Below are 5,166 nucleotides of genomic sequence, written 5' to 3' on the forward strand. Positions count from 1 at the left end.
TCTTTGTTTTTCTCTCTATGATGCCTCTTTTCCTCATTTACTATTTTCTCATTTGCTATTTTTTGCTCATGGTGCTTCTTGCTGCATGAAAGAAACATCCAGTGTTCTCAAAAATGCTTTCAGACATTCTGCATCATGTCCACTCCCTTCTGCCCACCTCCCCCCTGGGTGACAGGATCTGCCTTAAGAAGAGTCTGGGCCTAGGCCTATGGTTTCCAAATCTTGTGCTTCTTAGAGAGAGTCCAGTGGTTCTACACATATTTTATTTTAACCTCTTTATTGTAATTGCATTTCAGATCATTTCCTTTTCTGACTCCCCCCAAAAGATTGCACATTTTAATGTAAATTAAATGCATATTATAGCAGTTCCAGCTGACAGCGCTGAGAAGAACGGATGGTGACCTGCTTTCCCGAGGCCCTCCCCATCCTGCAGACTCTTTGGCTCCTGCCTGCAGGTGAGCTGGGAGCCAGGGGACAGGCTGTGGCCTCAGTCCTGCTGATACCCGAGGGTTTTCGGTGGGGCTCCCACTGACCTTGAAGCAGTCCTTCCACACTTCAAGGACTTTGTGATGGAAGCTGTGGCCTCTCTCCCAGCCAGGCCCACCTGCTGCTGTGTCTCCCTGGCCCAACTTTGTCCAGCCTGGGCTAAGCCGCATGACGGGGCTGAGAAGAATGGCTGCAGGCTGAACACTGTGTTGGGTTGTTAAGATGTTAAGGCCTGGGGAAGGCAGGTCTATGGATGCAAGACTCTGACATGTTAAGGACTAGGAGCCACACATCTCAGGGTACTGCGGTGATCACTCTGCCTCAATTAGATGAGACCTCCTCACCTCGACCTGATTAAGGATAGACAAAGGCCTTAGCATACTGGGCAGGTGAGCAGATGCCCAGAGATGGAACCGTGAGTGAGCCAGCAGATGTTCGGTCTTCATTCTTTCAGACTTTACATCTAAAGAGAGAGATACTGAGTCACTTACCACATTTGGCCAAGTGGAAATGCCCACCATCTGTAGGGAAGATTTACTAGCCGTTTATAAAAGACCCACGTATATAACATGAAAAAACTACTCTCGACTTCTTCCCAACCTTTTAAAAGAAAACTTGCTACATGTAGACCTAGATGTGGAGGTTGCTGATGTATGATAAAGTTAGAAAAGCACACGTCTTGTATATGCAATTTGTTTTAGAGAGCGTAGAAAAGAAATGTCTGCTGGAAATGACTTTTGGAAATGGAGTTAGTGACACCAGGAGCAACAAATGTCACATTTGTTCAATGGGTCAGAGGACAAGGAGTATAAGATCATAAGAAGGTAGAGAAGGTTCTGTGCCAGACTGGTCATATTTAAAAGACAGTTTCACATAACCATTGCTTTTCTGTATGCATTTTATTTCCCACCAGTGTGTGTGTGTGTGTGTGTGTGTGTGTGTGTGTGTGTCTGTGTTTGACAAAACTGAGTACTTTTTAAAAATATCTAGTCTTTCTAGATATTCTGAAGGGCTTGATAAATGTCAAAAGTAGAGATAGTAAAATACATGTTGTACATATCCTGTCAAAGTTCATATGAAATGTTACATTCTGGGGTGCTTCCTGAGTAGTTCACACTGTTTGTGCAGAGGTTTGAGGGAAGCGGGGAAGAAGCGTGTGCAAAGAGCTCTGTGCCGTGTGCATCGCAGTGAGGCAGACCATTCATTGTCCCTATGTTCATGCAGGTTTTTTTTTTTTAGTATTTAATTTTATTTATTCATTTATTTATTTATTTTAATTTGGCCAGAGTGATACACAGAGAGAGAGGGAAAGTGAGAAAGCAAGCCACCAGGTCCAGGACTCTAACCGTGCTCGGCCATGTGGGAGTGTCCAGCACCCTAACCACCATGCCACCTACTGGTCCCCTCATGCATTTTATTTTGTATATAGTATATAAAAAGGACAAGCAAGTCCTAATCTAGTCTTTCTAAATGTTTAGGACTAGACTAGTCCCAATCTAGTCTTTCCAATGTTTGACAAGAGTAGGCTTAGTAAACTATTGATAATATATTTTTTGTATATTTGTGTTAGAATTCCTAGGAAAGATTGTCTTCTGAAAATGTGAACATTCTGGGAACCAGCAGTTAGCGTAATGGCTATGTCGCTGGACTCCCACGTAGTCGACCACAGTTCGCGTTCCGGGCCCGGTGGCTTAAAACTCACGCCAGGTGCGTGTGCGTGTGTGCCCAAGATCCCGAGAGGAGAATGGAGGAGAAGGGATTGTGGCATGACCATCCCCCCTGAGGGGTCATTTCTCGCTTTCTGTCTCTATGTCTCTGTCTCTCTGGCGAGCGCACGCACCCTCTAGCGAAAACCTCTCCAATAAATAAATAAATAAATAAATAATGTGAACATTCTCATCCACCGGGTTGGTTCTATAAAAGGGAAGAGTTCCAGGTCAGAAGGTTCATATTTCAAAGACACTTTCAAATGATAACTATTGCTAGGTGGGTGCAGTTTATTCAAGACGGCTGTGTATGCAGTGCATGAGCTGGGCTCTTACTGGAAGCATCTAGTCTAGGTGTTTAGAAGTGCCCAACATATGTTAAATATAGAGGTAGTAAAATATCATTTTATGAGTAGCTTTTTTGCTAAACTTCATAGGAAATAATTGTCTTTTGGAAATGGAATTGTTAAGCCACCTCTGAGCCATATAGAATTGTTGATACTTGTCCAGTGGTTTGCAGGAGGTGGTGTTTTTCTCTGTGTATAGTCTACATAATGGACACTTAAGTTCTAACTTCACAACATCCAGACTCTAGATGTTAAAAGAGGTTGCCAGTGTATGACAAAGTAGTTAGTAAAAGTAGCACATTTTGTACTTTGTGTTGAAGGTCATAGGAAAGCTCGTCCCCTGTGAGCAATGTTTGGATATGAATGTATTGAACTGGCTCTAAGCGTTACACAGCCCTGTACTTGTCCACTGGGTTGAAAGCTGAGAGAATGGAGTTAAGAAGAATGGTTTAAGTCCAAAATGGTCATATATAGAAAATACCTCAGATTACAACCATCATTATACGTGGGCAAGTTTATTTCACAGTGCTTTGTACATAGCAGACAATTTTTTTATATGAAATTTCTGGTCATTCTATATATTTTTTAAGTGTTTGATATATTTAACAGAAGTAGAATAATACTTCTTGTAAATATTTTTTAAAACTAATGGGAAATACTGTGTTAGGAAATAGAACCTCTGTGAACAGTATACTTGTTATTTGGTTAAAGGAGGTGAGAAGGAATAAATTACAAAAGGTGTGTTTGCTAGACAATTTCAGCTTATCCACTGCCCTATATGTATTGCATTTAACTTTGCGGTACCATGTATATTGTGTATATACTGGACAAATGAGTCCTAATTTTATAATATCTAGTCTCTAGATATTAAAGAGGTTGCCAATGTATGACCAAAAATGCATATTATATGTGTACATATGTACATAAATGTGTGTAAATGTGCATTACACTTTTTTCATCTGTTTTTTTTTGTAATTTTATGTAGATCTTTGCCATAGGGTGTGTACGCCTACCTGAGAGAGACAAAAGAGACAGTGAGAGGGAAGGTAAGAAATCACCCTCCAGGGAAGATGACCACACTGTAATCCCTTCCCCTCTATTCTCCTCCAGGATTCTGGGTGCACACATGCTTGCACCTGGCATGATTTTCAAGTCGCTGGGTCCAGGACTCGAACCGCACTCAGTCATGTGGGAATCCGGTGCCATAACTACCACACCATCTGTTGGCCCCACTTTAATTTTTTTTTTTTTGAGAGAGAGATTTTGGCTATAGGTGGCCTGCAATCACCAGAGAAAAGACAGAAAGCAAGAAATCACTACCCTCAAGGGGAATGGCTATGCTGCAATCCCTTCTCCTCCATTCTTCTCGGGATCTTGGACATGCTTGCACACGTACCCAGTGTGAGTTTTAAGCCACCAGGTCTGGGACTCAAACTGCAGTTGACTATGTGGAGTCCAATAACATCACCATTACACCATCTGCTAGTCCCCCACACTAACTTTTTAAATATAAATTATAAGTATAAAATTTACAAGTTTTAACACATGGTGAACTTGCTCAACTAAGCAGTCATTTGTGCAGATTTGGAAATAAAAGTTCTCTAGCTTCTAGGAACTATGTCAAGGAGTAAGAAGGCTTTAGGGCTGCAATGGTGTTTCTGTAAGTTCAGGCCTGAGCATGACATTCACGTAAGAGTACAAAAGCACACCATTAAACACGTCAATGAAGGCTCTGTTAAATGCTAGTAAGGGTTTCTGCATCTGCTTGGGATGTCCTCTCAGTCCAGGGTAAATACATTGATGCAAGAGCCAGGCTATACCAGTAAGAGATGGCTTTCATTCTTATTTTAATGACCTAGTTTCCTTCTTGAATGACTTTTCTACAAGAGAAATAAAAACAGTTGAGTTGGCTCATCAGTGATTCTACCTTAAAATATAAATTTCCAGAGCTGGACTCCACATGGCAAGCTGCAATTCAAGTCCCAGACTGGGTACATGTGTGTGGGTGCACAAAAATCCAGGAGAAGGGATTGCAGCATGACTATCCCCCCCGGGGGGTGATTTCTCACTTTTCTGCTCACTGTCTCTGTCTCTCTCCAGCGAGCACATGCACCCTATAGCAAGAACCTTAAAATATATTTATATATGCATATATATATATGTGTGTGTGTGTGTGTGTAGGTGTAAGTGTGTGTGTGTGTATATATAGCAACTAGTTATCTGAGCAAATCCACTTGTTCCAGATGTTGATATAAGGCTGGAATAATTTCTAATTTTTGTGTTCATTCAAATAACTTCATTTTTTATAATTTGATAACTTTATAAAATGTTATGAATTTAAAATAAAATGTAGCTTAATGAATTATCATTTAATTGACTTTGTATATTGGAATTTCCAGTTAAATTTCATCTGGAAGAAAATGTTTTACAAACAAAAAAAAGAAGAAGAATTGGAAGTACTGGCTTCACTGCCGCCTCCTGGTCCCTCTCTCTCTTTGCTCTTTGTCCCTGCTTCAGTGTTCAGCCCAGGGAAGCTAGAGGCTATGTCTCACCTCCCCACTGACATCCTTGCTTTTCTGAGCATTGTCTGCTTCCTTGTCTCCTCCTTTCAAACTTGACCCCGGGAC

The sequence above is a fragment of the Tupaia chinensis genome, unplaced genomic scaffold (assembly GCF_000334495.1).
Source record: "Tupaia chinensis unplaced genomic scaffold, TupChi_1.0 Scaffold000414_1, whole genome shotgun sequence".
NCBI lineage: Eukaryota > Metazoa > Chordata > Mammalia > Scandentia > Tupaiidae > Tupaia > Tupaia belangeri.